A 14,727-nucleotide genomic window follows, 5' to 3' on the forward strand; every position below is an offset into this window, starting at 1 on the left:
TATGGGTGAGAACATGTCGTATTTGGTTTTCTGTTTCTGCATTAGTGTACTAAGGATAATGGACTCCAGCTCCATCCAGGTCCCTGCAAGGACATGATCTCATTCTTTTTATGGATGCCTAGTATTCCATGGTGTATATGTACCACATTTTCTTTATCCAGCCTATCATTTATAGGCATTTAAGTTGATTCCATGACCTTTATTATCGAATTCAAATATTTTTCTTTCAAGTGTGACTTTGAGTGTAAAGTGTAAGTAAATAGTATGATGTCGTAGTTCTTCTGAAACCAACTTACTGGCATTGCAACCTCTTTGTCATTTATCATAACAGAAAATAATAGATGAGGCTAGACCACAGTGTTCTTAACTAAGTCCTTCCTAGCTAATTTATGCACTTTGTTAGAAACTGAAGGAAGTTTCTGCTTTCTAATGAAAGCTTAGAACATCATTCCTGGGTAAGGAGCTGATCTATGAGGCAAAATAGGTATTTAGTATTTATGAATTCATCGGCAAGTTTTCAGAGGACCTAGACACCGGGTATACACAAAAATCTAACACTCACACTATTAAGGAATAAAGTGTGTTTTCTAGAACAAGTTTCTTTTTGGAAATGGTCATTTGTACTGGGGACACACACCACCAAGGATGTACTATAGAGGTGGAATTATCAAGTAAATGTGCCCTCTGTCTTTTTTTCTTTCTTACAAATGTAATATATGTTGACTGACTCAATCATTCATTCAACTAACCTTGAGCACCTAATATGTTTCATGAATGGTGTTAAACACTCCCCAGTGCTAAGTGGTGAGCAAGAGGGACATAGTCCCTATCCTCAAGGAGCTTGCAGATCAGTGTGAAATAGCAAAAAGAAAAAAGTATGTTTGATTGCAATGACATATTATTCAAATGGTATGCAGGAAGAATACAGGTTTCTGTGAGGGACTCATGTAAACAAGGGAATCAAGGAAAACGTCTTTGCTTATGTCACTTTGAAATTGAGAATGAGAATAACAATAAATTAATCATGTGAAAACTTGCAGGAAGAACATACCAGGAAGTAGAAGAGTAAGTAGAAGGTCTTTGAGGTGGGAGTGGGCTTCAGGAATTTAAAGAATAGCTGAAGTAGACTGGGCCAGGAAGAAAGGGTGATAGGGAATAAGTTCCTAGAGGTAGTCTTATGACAAATAATCATGGAGAGTCTTGACTGCAGTAAAGTTTGGCTTGTAGTTATAAGTGTGATAGGCATCAACTGGTGGCTTCTAAGCAAGAGATTCACATGACCTGATATATACTTTTAGAAAAAGATATTCTAGGATCTCTATGATGAATGGGATTTGGGGATCAAGAGTGGAGTGAGGAGTTCATAAAGGGGTTATTGTGAAAAAAAATTGGAAACTTTATAAAAGCACACAAATTATTTTTGCTCTGAGGTATCCACTATTATTATTCTGAGGTGTTTTCTTCCAATTACTTATATAAAAAATGAAATTGTAATGTGCACTTTGATTTGCAACTTACTTTTTTATTAGTGTTCTGAAGCCAGTTTCAAAAGAACTTTCTGGCAAGAGAAGAGGGAGAGGGCAGACATTTCTTACTTCTCAGTTTGAATAAACTTTGTTCTGTTCCCTGTCCTTTCCTCCTTAGCTCTCCCCCAGCCAGGGTACTGTTTCTTATGGTCTACATGGATCCAGATAAGCAGAGGATGAATAAAAGGGCCTGGCTGCAGTGGTAGCAGGTTTAAAACAAATCATTCTTTAATCTTTGCTTCTTTGAAATCTGAACATTCTGTAGCCCTCACTCCTCTATCCCAAGACTTCTGTACCTTACTGTTTCCACCCCCCCCACACACTTGCATCAGAGTGCCTGGAGTTTGCTAATAAAGTCTGATATTCTGTTTTTCAACCACTGCATGGCAGAATTAGAAAGTCCCTTATTTGGCAGAAAAGGAAATGGAGGTCCAGAAAGGACTAATAATTTGTGTCACATTCCAGGAAATGAGTGCAAGAGCGTAGACTAAATCTTGGGTCTTTTAGCTCCCAGACTAGTTCTCTTTTCTCTACAGTAGCAGCACTTTGTTTCATAATTATCAGCAAATCCAGTTGTCAGCATGTCTATTAGCAACAGATTCAGGGCCAGAGAGGAAACAGAAACAGGGCAGAACCCAGTCCTGGAACACTGAAAACAATCTGAGTTCTCATTAAAATAATGACTACCATTTTGCTGGTTCAGGGCAACTTTGAGCTTGGGCTTAAAGTTACTGTGTGGGGAGCTCTCGTTAATTGGTTTCTTTCTACAGCTTTATGACTTACTTTTTAAAGTGACTTTGTGACTTTCCTTTCTTCTTCCCTTCCTTTTCCCCTCTTCCTTTTCTTCTTTCATCTCTCTCTCTCTCCCCCTCTCTCTTTCTTATTTTTAAAACTAATTCATGCCAAGTCTCTGTCTTTGGTCACTAAGTTCAGTTTGAGTGTTAAATATCACATTTATAAACTGAGTCAAATCAAGAAATGATTAGGAAGACAAATGGTAGAAAGTTCAGAAATTTAGATGAGAGAAAGTTCCAGTTCTCGTGGAAATAGTTGTCTCACCCAGGGCTTATTTATATATGACTAAGATGAAATGTGTCCGTGAATCAGCATCTATTATTAGATATTGATAATTCAGTTTGTATGCATAGGGATGAAGAGCCTGTGTGTGCTGGGAACCAGCTCATTCAAATTATTTTAAATGCTTACACTTTGCTCTCATGTTTCTATTTCATTTTGAGCCACAGCTAAACATCCCTCCTAACATCTTTTTCTCATGTAGCTTTTCAGACTGAATTGGTAGGCTGAATAGAGATAAGGATATCAAGGGGAGGAGGTTATTTCATGTTCTTTAACCATTCTCTTATCTGCAAAAGTAACTACAGATAAATGAAATGAAGTATTAGAAGCACATAAAAAGAGTGCAATATAGGCCTGGCATGGTGGCTCATGCCTGTAATCCCAGCAATTTGGGAGGCCTAGGCAGATGAATCATTTCAGGGCAGGAGGTCGACACCAGCCTGACCAACATGGTGAAACCCCGTCTCTACTAAAAATACAAATTTAGCTGAGTGTGGTGGTGGGTGCCTGTAATCCCAGCTACTCAAGAGGCTCAATTAAGAGATTTGCTTGAACCCTGGAGGCAAATGCTGTAGTGAGCCAAGATCACACCACTGAATTCCAGCCTGGGTAACAGAGTGAGACACTGTCTCAAAGAAAAATAAAAGAGTGAAATATAAAAACAAAAACCTGTTCCTTACTGATACCAATTACACATGACATAGATTGCCATCAAGATGTCTTGTACACCTAAGTTCCATATATTGTACTAAGAGTTTTCATGTATATTTTCTCTTCATTCGCATAACAATCTTGCAAAGTTAGACTTTTTAGCTTCAATTCCTGGTGGGGAAACAAAAAATTTGAAAGATCAAGTAATTCACCCACAGTCAAATAGTTAATGGTGCTGCTGACATTTAAAACCGAGGATGCCCAACTCTAATGCCTACAGCCTTATTCGGGACTGCATTGGTAGGAAAATATAGAAATAAATAATTCCTCATTGTTGGAACATAAAGTTAACAATGAAAAAGGGAAATCAATTTGTTTGACAGAGTGAGGTTTGGTTAATCTCATTTTGTCTTCGTATTTTATCTTGATTTGACTCAGTTTATACATTTGATGTTTGACTAACATTCAAAATTGAACTTGGTGACCAAAAACAGAGAGCTGGCGTGAATCAGGTTTAAGAACAAAAGGAAGGAAGGAAGGAAGGAAGGAAGGAAGGAAGGAAGGAAGGAAGGAAGGAAGGAAGGAAGGAAAAGAAAGAAAGAAAGATAACAGATCTAGTTTGAACTCTGGGGATTGCATCTTGTTAACATTGTAATTATTGTTCCATATCTTGCTCCTGTAAAATATTATAGTGCTAATGATATTTAAAAATAAATAAATAAAACTCTATAAATTAGCCTCATTGGAATGTTAGAATTAAAAAGAGCTTAGAAATCATGTGTTACACCTCCATGGTTTTAAAAATAAGGAAACCAAGCCCAAGAGAGGGACTGTGACTTGCCCAAGGTTTCACAGAGAGTGATTGCCACACCCTGCTTTAGAATGTTGTTATAGATATATTGGAGATCACTTAATTTTGCTGCCTGAGGCATTATTATGATTTAATTTAATAGAAGTTGAATAACTATCAAGAAAATATATAAACTAAAGGCCTACAAAATAAATCTACCAATCAATAATTATTTATACATTGTTTTCCTGATGCCCAAGTCCTGTGCTAAGCTATGTTGTGAGAAACAGAGATGAATATGATTTAGTCCTTGCCCCTAAGAGCCTCAGTTTTTGTAATAAAATAAAAATAACATATGCATAAATTAAATGACCCAAAAGGCAACATAAAATAGTGGAAAGAGAACAGGAATGGGAATCATGGGAATCAGGGTATCTGCATCTGATTCCCTATTCTAATACAACTTATTGTAGGATCACCAATTATGTCATTCTGGCAACGTTTTGGCTTTGTTTCCTTCCCTGAAATAAGGGGATTTGATGATTGCCACGTCAAGGAATGGTATGAGAAGGTAGGGGCTCTCCCTATCTCCATCAGTCCTACTGCTTAAAGAGGATAATATCAACACATTCCTAACATCAACAAATACATAATTATATATACTATTTGTTATATATAATATATTATAATGCTGCTTGTTGTTATATATTTTAAATGCTATGTTATAATATATATCAACAAGCAGCATTTTCTCAATCTTGCCAATACAGTATCAAGTCAGATGTTCTAAGGAACTCCCCACACCTCCCTTTTTTAAATTAAATCTCCATCCTTAACCTTTTGTTATATAGAGCCAATTTCTAAGAGTCCTTCCAAATTTAGATTCTAAGCCAGTTATGCTAAGTATGATCAGTGTGGCACAGTCAGTGGTGTTATTGGAGCACAAAAGAAAAAGTCATCAGCAAGAGTAATGAAAATAGGGAAACATCTCTAGATTAGATTGGACCTACGGTAACAGGTGTTGGGTTTAAAATAGACTGAGGAGCTACTCGGGAGGCTGAGGCAGGAGAATGGCGTGAACCCGGGAGGCGGAGCTTGCAGTGAGCCGAGATCGCACCACAGCACTCCAGCCTCGGCAACAGAGTGAGATTCTGTCTCAAAATAAATAAATAAATAAAGTTAAAAAAATAAAAATAACAAAGTAGACTGAGGAGCAGAGTACATTCTGAGAAGAGGAGTCAGGGAACACAGAGACGGAAAAACCCAAGAGCTGCCTAGAGGAGAGTGAAAAATCTAATTTGGTTGAAATAGAGAAATGGATGACAGCAGTGGCTTGGTAAAGTAATCTTCTGTTAGACAAATTTCCAGGCCAAGTACTGTTACTCTGTTTGTTGTTGTTGCTGCTGCTGTTGGTTGGTTGGTTGCTTTTGTTTTGTTTTGTTTTTGCCATTTTTATTGGATTCCAAAGGAGGCATGCTGAGCTAAGGAAATGAAAGGTGATACTAAATTCCATTTGAGGTCACATGCAATCAGCTTATAAGCTACCACACCAATAAAAAATAAAAATATTAAGTTTTCATTGTATGCTTATTCCCATTCTGGTCCTAGGCTGTTGCTTTTGTGGCCTTCTCTTCCTTCTCATAGTTGTTCTTCTATTAACCAAATTCACAAATGCTGGAGCCTAAAATGTGATTAGAACAGTAATTTCTTGTTGCTCCCCAGGTGAGACAAACCCACAAAAGTCCAGTGAGGGCCTAGCCAGGAAACTACCACCAACCAAGGGGAAGAATGATCCAGAAGAGATAGAGTGACCTCAGAACGGTGAGCTAGAACCTCCAAATGGCATGCTGGAGTAGACGCAAGAAGAGTAGCGGTCCTGGCTAATAGAAAAGATTCAGAAAGGTGGTACTGCAAACAACTTGGAAGAAATTCACGCAGGTCTTGATTTTATCAACACTTCATTGAATTCACTGGCAAAAAAAGAAGGACCTGGGAACATAGATTAAAGAGGGAAAGAACAACTTATACTGTAACAATTGTCTTTATTCTGGACCCACCCCTTAATACCACTATTTTCCTATGAATAAACTAATGCAGCTGGGGGGTGCCCAAGATGGCCAAATAGCAACAGCTCTAGCCTCCCGCTCCCAGCGTTAGTGACACAGAAGACGGGTGATTTCTGCATTTTCAACTGAGGTACTGGGTTCATCTCACTGGGGCATATCGGACACTCAGTGCTGGTCCCCCGGTGCAGCCTGACCAGCGAAAGCTGAAGCAGGGCGAGGCATCGCCTCACCTGGGAAGCACAAGTGGGAAGGGAATTCCTTTTCCTAGCCAAAGGAAATTGAGACACACAACACCTGGAAAATCGGGTAACTCCCACCCTAATACTGCACTTTACCAAGGGTCTTAGCAAATGGCACACCAGGAGATTATATCCCACACCTGGCCCAGAGGGTCCCACACAGCCTCCCTCATTGCTAGCACAGCAGTCTGAGGTCTAACTGCAAGGCGGTAGTGAGACTAGGGGAGGGGTGCCCACCATTGCTGAGGCTTAAGTACATAAAGCCACCAGGAAACTCAAACTGGGTGGAGCCCACCACAGCTCAAGGAGGCCTGCCTGCCTCTGTAGACTCCACCTCTGGGGACAGGGCATAGATAAACAAAAACAGCAGGAACCTCTGCAGATGTAAATGTCCCTGTCTGACAGCTTTGATGAGAGCAGTGGTTCTCCCAGCACGGAGGTTGACATCTGAGAATGGACAGACTGCCTGCTCAAGTGGGTCCTTGACCCCTGAGTACCCTAACTGGGAGACATCCCCCACTAGGTGCAGACTGACACCTCACAGCCCACACGGCTGTGTAGACCCTGAGACGAAGCTTCCAGAGCAAGAATCAGACAGCAACATTCGCTGTTCAGCAATATTCTATCTTCTGCAGCCTCTGCTGCTGATACCCAGGCAAACAAGGTCTGGAGTGGACCTCAAGCAAACTCCAACTGACCTGAAGCTAAGGGTTGTGACTGTTAGAAGGAAAACTAACAAACAGAAAGGACATGCACACCAAAACCGCATCAGTAAGTCAGCATCACCAAAGATCAAAAGGAGATAAAACAACAAAGATGGGGGAAAAGCAGTGCAGAAAAGCTGGAAATTCAAGAATCAAAGAACATCACTCCTCCAAAGGAATGCATCTCATCACCAGCAATGGAAAAAAGCTGGATGGAGAATGACTTTGACGAGTTGAGAGAAGAAGGCTTAAATCGATCAAACTTCTCAGAGCTAAAGGAGGAACTACGTAACCAGCGTGAAGAAACTGAAAACCTTGAAAAAAGAATGGATGAATGATGAATGGGTAACTAGAATAATCAATAGAGAGAAGACCTTAAAAGAACTGATAGAGATGAAAACCATAACATGAGAACTATGTAACAAATGCACAAGCTTCAGTAACCAACTCAATCAACTGGAAGAAGATTATCAGTGATTAAAGATCAAATGAATGAAATGAAGCGAGAAGAGAAGTGTAGAGAAAAAGAGTAAAAAGAAATGAACAAAGCCTCCAAGAAATATGGGATTATGTGAATAGACCAAATCTATGACTGATTGGTGTGCCTGAAAGTGACGGGGAAAATGGAACCAAGTTAGAAAACACTCTGCAAGATATCATCCAGGAGAACTTCCCCAACCTAGTAAAGCAGGCCAACATTCAAATTCAGGAAATACACAGAATGCCACGAAGATACTCCTTGAGAAGAGCAACTCCAAGACACATAATTGTCAGATTCACCAAAGTTGAAATGAAGGAAAAAATCTTAAGGGGAGCCAGAGAGAAAGGTCGAGTTACCCACAGAGGGAAGCCCATCAGACTAACAGCAGATCTCTCGGCAGAAACTCTACAAGCCAGAAGAGAGTGGGGGCCAATATTCAACATTCTAAAAGAAAAGAATTTTAAACCCAGAATTTCATATCCAGCCAAACTAAGTTTCATAAGTGAAGGAGAAATAAAATCCTTCACAGAGAAGCAAATGCTAAGAGATTTTGTCACCACCAGGCCTGCCCTACAAGAGATCCTGAAGGAAGCACTAAACATGGAAAGGAACAACCAGTACCAGCCATTGCAAAAACATGTCAAAGTGTAAAGTCCATCAATGCTAGGAAGAAACTGCATCAACTAGCAAGCAAAATAACCAGCTAGTATCATAATGACAGGATCAAGTTCACACATAACAATATTAACCTTAAAGGTAAATGGACTAAATGGTCCAATTAAAAGACACAGACTGGTAAATTGGATAAAGAGTCAAGACCCATCAGTGTACTGTATTCAGGAGACCCATCTCACATGCAGAAAAACACATAGGCTCAAAATAAAGGGATGGTAGACGATCTACCAAGAAAATAGAAAACAAATAAACAGGGGTTGCAATCCTAGTATCTGATAAAACAGACTTTAAACCATCAAAGATCAAAAGAGACAAAGAAGGCCATTACATAATGATAAAGGGATCAATTCATCAGGAAGAGCTAACTATCCTAAATATATATACACCCAATACAGGAGCACCCAGATTCATAAAGCAAGTCCTTAGAGACTTACAAAGAGACTTAGACTCCCAAACAATAATAATGGGAGACTTTTACACCACACATTAACATTAGACAGATCAACGAGACAGAAAGTTAGCAAGGATATCCAGGAACTGTACTCAGCTCTGCACCAAGCGGACCTAATAGATATCTACAGAACTCTCCACTCCAAATCAACAGAATATACATTCTTCTTAGCACCACATCGCACTTATTCCAACATTGACCATATGGTTGAAAGTAAAGAACTCCTCAGCAAATGTAAAAGAATAGAAATTATAACAAACGTCTCTCAGACCACAGTGCAATCAAACTAGAACGCAGGGCACAGAAACCTAGTCAAAACTGCTCAACACGTGGAAACTGAACAACCTGCTCCTGAATGACTACTGGGTACATAACGAAATGAAGGCAGAAATAAAGATGTTCTTTGAAACCAATGAGAACAAAGATACAACATACCAGAATCTCTGGGACACATTTAAAGCAGTGTGTAGAGGGAAATTTATAGCACTAAATACCCACAAGAGAAAGCAGGAAAGATCTAAAATTGACACCCTAATATCCCAATTAAAATAACTAGAGAAGCAAGAGCAAACACGTTCAAAAGCTAACAGAAGGGAAGAAATAACTAAGATCAGATCAGAACTGAAGGAGATAGAGACACAAAAACACCCTCCAAAATATCAATGAATCCAGGAGCTGTTTTTTTGAAAAGATCAACAAAATTGACAGACTGCTAGCAAGACTAATAAAAAAGAAAAGAGAGAAGAATCAAATAGATGCAATAAAAAATGATAAAGGGGATATCACCACTGACCCCACAGAAATACAAACTACCATCAGAGAATATTATAAAAACCTCTACGCAAATAAACTATAAAACCTAGAAGAAATGGATAATTTCCTGGACACTTACATTGTACCTAGACTGAACCAGGAAGAAGTTGAATCCCTGAATAGACCAATCCCTGAACAGACCAGCAGGCTCTGAAATTGAGGCAACAATTTATAGCCTACCAATCAAAAAAAGTCCAGGACCAGACAGATTCACAGCCGAATTCTACCAGAGGTACAAGGAGGAGCTGGTACCTTTTCTTCTGAAACTATTCCAATCAATAGAAAAAGAGGGAATCCTCCCTAACTCATTTTATGAGGCCAACATCATTCTGATACCAAAGCCTGGTAGAGACACAACAAAAAAAGAGAATTTTAGACCAATATCCCTGATGAACATCAATGCAAAAATCCTTAATAAAATACTGGCAAACCGAATCCAGCAGCACATCAAAAAGCTTATCCGCCATGATCAAGTGGGCTTCATCCCTGGGATGCAAGGCTGGTTCAACATACACAAATCAATAAACATAATCCAGCATATAAACAGAACCAAAGACAAAAACCACATGATTATCTCAATGAATGCAGAAAAGGCCTTTGACAAATTCAACAGCCCTTCATGCTAAAAACTCTCAATAAATTCGGTATTGATGGAACGTGTCTCAAAACAAAAAGAGCTATTTATGGCAAATCCACAGTCAATATCATACTGAATGGGCAAAAAGTAGAAGCATTCCCTTTGAAAACTGGCACAAGACAGGGATGCCCTCTCTCACCACTCCTATTCAACATAGTGTTGGAAGTACTGGCAAGGGCAATCAGGCAAGAGAAAGAAATAAAGAGTATTCCGTTAGGAAAACAAGAAGTCAAAATGTCCCTGTTTGCAGATGACATGATTATATATTAAGAAAACCCCATTGTCTCAGCCCAAAATCTCCTTAAGCTGATAAGTAACTTCAGCAAAATCTCAGGATACAAAATCAATGTGCAAAAATCACAAGCATTCTTATACACCAGTAACAGACCAACAGAGAGCCAAATCATGAATGAACTCCCATTCACAATAGCTTCATAGAGAATAATATACCTAGGAATCCAATCATACTCATGGATAGGAAGAATCAATATTGTGAAAATGGCCATGCTGCCCAAGGTAATTTATAGATTCAATGCCATCCCCATTAAGCTAACAATGACCTTCTTCACAGAATTGGAAAAAAAACTGCTTTAAAGTTCATGTGGAACCAAAAAAGACCCAGGATTGCCAAGACAATTCTAAGCCAAAAGAAAAAAGCTGGAGGCATCACACTACCTGACTTCAAACAATACTACAAGGCTACAGTAACCAAAACAGCATGGTACTGATACCAAAACAGAGATATAGACCAATGGAACAGAACAGAGCCCTCAGAATAATACCACACATCTACAGCCATCTGATCTTTGACAAACCTGACAAAAATGAGCAATGGCGAAAGGATTCCCTATTTAATAAATGGTGCTGGGAAAATTGGCTAGCCATAAGCAGAAAGCTGAAACTGGATCCTTTCCTTACTCCTTATACGAAAATTAATTCAAGATGGATTAGAGACTTAAATGTTAGACCTAATACCATAAAAACCCTAGAAGAAAACCTAGGTAATACCATTCAGGACATAGGCATGGGCAAGGACTTCATGTCTAAAACACCAAAAGCAACAGCAACAAAAGTCAAAATTAACAAATGGGATCTAATTAAACTAAAGAGCTTCTGCACAGCAAAAGAAACAACCATCAGAGTGAACAGGCAACCTACAGAATGGGAGACAATTTTTGCAATCTACTTATCTGACAAAATGCTAATATCTAGAACTCACAAATAACTCAAACTAATTTACAAGAATAAAACAATCCCATCAAAAAGTGGGCAAAGTATATGAACAGACATTTCTCAAAAGAAGACATTCATACAGCCAACAGACACATGAAAAAATGCTCATCATCACTGGCCATCAGAGAAATGCAAATTAAAACCACAATGAGATACCATCTCACACCAGTTAGAATGGCAATTGTTAAAAAATCAGGAAACAACAGGTGCTGGAAAGGATGTTGAGAAATAGGAACACTTTTACACTGTTGGTGGGAGTGTAAACCAGTTCAACCTTTGGGAAAACAGTATGGAGATTCCCCAAGGATCTAGTACTAGAAATACCATTTAACCCAGCCTCCCATTACTGGGTATATACCCAAAGGATTATAAATCCTGCTGCTATACAGACACATGCACACGTATGTTTATTGCAACACTATTCACGATAGCAAAAACTTGGAATCAACCCAAATGATCGAATCCACCCAACCCATCAGTGACAGACTGGATTAAGAAAATGTGGCACATATACACCATGGAATACTATGTAGCCATAAAAAAGGATGAGTTTGCTTCCTTTGTAGGGACATGGATGCAGCTGAAAACCATCATTCTCTGCAAACTATCGCAAGAACAGAAAACCAAACACCACATGTTCTCACTCATAGGTGGAAATTTAACAATGACGTCACTTGGACACAGGAAGGGGAACATCACACACCCGGGCTTATTGTGGGGAAGTGGGAGGGGGGAGGGATAGCATTAGGAGTTATATCTAATGTAAATGATGAGTTAATGGGTGCAGCACACCAACATGGCACACATATATATATGTAACAAACCTGCATGTTTTGCACATGTACCCTAGAACTTAAAGTATAATAATAAAAAAGAATGCATAAATTATTCACCATTAATAGCAACAACCACAATCAAAGCAAGAAAAAAGCAACTATCCTGAAACATCTTTAAAGCACAGCTTACACATTTTACATAATGACAAAATTCAGAGTGTACTGTAGTATAGTTACTTAGGAAACTGAGAGCCAGCCAGACATTGTTCTTATTTATATTCAACAAATTCAATGAATAGGCCAAAATACAGTGACTGTAATGACAGGTATTAGTTGTAAGAATCTCTTTTCAGGCCCATAGCTCTTAGTGGCTGTAATAGTAATTAAAGACAGAGGGAATTAATGCATAAACCTTGTGATATTGATTGATGTCAATTGTATAGGGATGAGTCTTCTGGTCATCTAGCCAATCACTATGTATTTTCTTTTAAGCCACTCAACTGGTATTCATTAAGCACCTACCATTTTTTCTGACGCTGGGAGAGCCAGACTAATTATATAGTCACTCTGTTTCTTCCATAGAGTGAGAAATTTGCAGGCCCTAATCATTCCAGTAAGATAAACTTCCAAATTCTTATTTTCCCTGTAAGAAAATAGATTCAAATTCAATATGTCATTTAGTACAATAAATTGTGGGTGCCCTCATGGACTTTACAATCTAGGAGAGAAAATATGGTTTCACAGGGAAACAGAATTTAAACTGAATCATACATGATTTGTAAAACTACATAGACAGACAGGAGGGGTAAAGGTAGGCATGTCAGAGAAATAGTATAAACAGAGCCAGAAATGTGAATGTTTAATGATTTTTCAAGAGACATTGAGTTTTTCCTATTTTATATTTATGCAGGTTTGGTTATTTGATGTAATTAACTAGATCAGGGATTGTAGGAACTGCATTGAATAAAGAAAGTACTTTGAACATTTAACTGTCCCTCAGCAAATGTATACATGGCCAAACAATACCACTAGGTAGCCTATTCCTGCCCTCAGCTGTTCCCTTTGCAGTTATAAAGTTCTTTTAGATTTGTCTCAAATTCATTCCTTCCCAAAGTTCTAAAGACCTAGCTCCCCATCTACAGAATATATTTATAGGGGACACTGACTATACAATATAGGATCTCTATTGTTTCCCTAAGGCTATGGTCAATCTCTGATATTTGAATTTTTCAGAGATCCTTGGCCCTAAGCATAACTCACTGTACTGGAAAATTGGACCTAACTAATTGATGGTAGGAGCCCAGTTAAATGATTCCTTTCTGTTATCTTCAAGGGGCCTCAGTGTTGTCTTGACCCTGAGCGCCACTTCAAGCCTTCATTATTTTCTGAGGCACAAATAAGGGGTTTAAAATATTTATTAATATCCTCTGTGTTGCTATGAGTTGAGGAGGGCACTTTATCTCCCCTCCCTGATTTCATTTTTAAGACTATATGTTATTTATGTGTCCTCATATTTAAATAGTCATTATGATTTCAAAATAATTCTCATCTTCATTTCTTACTGGATCTTCACAACAGTCTTGTGCAGCAAAAAAGTCAGTTATTATTCCATGGTATAGCAGATGAGAAGACAGCTTCAGGGTGGTAAATTGTCTTGCTCAAGATCACATCGTTAAGAAAGAGCAGAGCTAAGACTAGAACCTAGCTTTAATTATTATCAAGTGGTTAAGTGGTAAACCCAATTTTGCTATTATTTAAACTCTTGTACTATAGTGTTTCAGGGAACAGGAAGTAGAGAGATGGAGTTGACATTTGACTGGCTCCAAAAATAATAGATCAGAGTTACTGCATATAGTCCCTTCTCTAGAACTAAGTATAAAAAGGAGATTTCCAGAAAATTCTGATAACTTAGTGTTGGTCAGCCAGTCTGTTTTCTCTGCTTCTATAAGCTTAATGGATAAAGATCATTATTCATGTTAATAACAGGCTGATTCCAAAAAATGGATTAATGTATCTCAAATAGGATTTCAGATACATAGGGGAATTTTCACAAAGTGCCCCTAAAGAGGAAGGAAGCAGTGGACAGAATGAGCAAATTTTTTTTTTTTAAAGCACTATGACAAATAGAAAATAATCTAAGAGCAATACAAAAGTAGTTTTGAATATACTATGCTTTTGATGAAACAAATAATAATTTTGGAAATTTAACTATACCTGTGTGTGTGTGTGTGTGTGTGTGTGTGTGTGTGTGTGTGTGTGTGGTGATATTTATATTCCAAGAAATTGTAGGCATCAAAACTAGCTAATACCTCAGTGATTCAGAGCTCAAATATCCAGCAACCCCACCTATCAAAATACAGCTAACAGAGCCAGAAAGCAAGCACAATTAGTCCCGAATTGATAGAATAGATGTCATAAAGTTCATAAACTAAAACCCACACTCTGTTCTATAGGAGATCTCACTTTTCTACACATTATTTCCAAGTAAAACAAGCAGGATTTTATTCATTTTTATTAAGTTAAAGTTCTGTTCTAACTAGTTGGATTAGTGTTTTCAAAGCCACACACACACACACACACACACACACACACACACACACACACACAC

Source organism: Piliocolobus tephrosceles, chromosome 12 (assembly GCF_002776525.5).
Source record: "Piliocolobus tephrosceles isolate RC106 chromosome 12, ASM277652v3, whole genome shotgun sequence".
NCBI lineage: Eukaryota > Metazoa > Chordata > Mammalia > Primates > Cercopithecidae > Piliocolobus > Piliocolobus tephrosceles.